Source organism: Amblyraja radiata, chromosome 10 (genome assembly GCF_010909765.2).
Source record: "Amblyraja radiata isolate CabotCenter1 chromosome 10, sAmbRad1.1.pri, whole genome shotgun sequence".
NCBI lineage: Eukaryota > Metazoa > Chordata > Chondrichthyes > Rajiformes > Rajidae > Amblyraja > Amblyraja radiata.
This window is the reverse complement of record NC_045965.1, coordinates 19,489,937-19,490,865: the sequence shown is the minus strand read 5'-3', so window position 1 is coordinate 19,490,865 and position 929 is coordinate 19,489,937. Positions and strand designations below refer to the sequence as shown.

At 45.6% G+C, this 929-nt stretch overlaps 1 pseudogene; it reads left to right on the top strand.

The window, feature by feature from the left end:
• The first annotated feature begins 451 nt into the window (after positions 1–451).
• LOC116978178 lies at positions 452–621 on the top strand (annotated as a pseudogene).
• Positions 622–929: the final 308 nt, after the last annotated feature.

Here is a 929-nt window from a genome sequence, read left to right as displayed (position 1 = left end):
TCATTACAAATACTCATATCCAACAATGCTCCCCTCCCTGATCTGTTATTGATCGAACCAGAGTGCTCACAATTTCATTATCTAAACCATTTCGGAACCTTAGGCTTTTTTTGTGCACTTTTTTTTGCACAAATTGTTTATTTTTAAAATTTACTGTATGTAACTTTTAAAAATATTTGCTAATTATTTTATCTCCCGAGTACCGTGTTTGCAAGCCTGCTGTGTTACATCAAGTAAAGATTTCATTGTACCATTTCGGTACATATGAAAATGAAAACACTATTGACTCTTGAAATCTCCATCACAATGCTTCCAACCCCTCGTAGGTCACAGTTCCAGTCACAGTAGGTCACAGTCCCTAGTGTAAAGCTGAGGTCCCAGCCCTGAGAGCCTCTCTGCTCTCTGCTGCTCTTAATGGTAGATACAGCAGCAGATTGGGCAGAAGGTGCACCTCGCTTCTCTGCCTTTTGGCTAAGATCAAATGTAGTAACTGTTCTTATCAGTCGAGGATGAAGATCGAGGATCTAGGACTGATCTAAATTGGAGGTCACGTTGGTGACCAGGAATCCGTCAGTTGCTGGCTTAGAGGTGGATCCATGCTGGTTGGGTAACCAACCTAACACCTCATCCAGACAGAATGGAGCCAGCAAATGGAGCGGGAGGACAGGGTATCCACAATACCCTATGAGTGAGCATGAAGGACCTCAGCGAGGGGACTCCCATCTCATGTGACCTGTTCGTCAGGAAGGTCTTACTGGAGGCCTGCAAATTTGAGGCCGAGGACACCAGGACTTCCCAGGACCGTCTCCAGGATTTATCGGGTAACGTATACTTCGATGTCACTTTCAACTATCCAACGGGATGGCAGAAGCTGCTGCAAGACTTCCGGGAGAAGAGGAACGAAGCTCCGTTGTCGCTGCTGAAGCTGC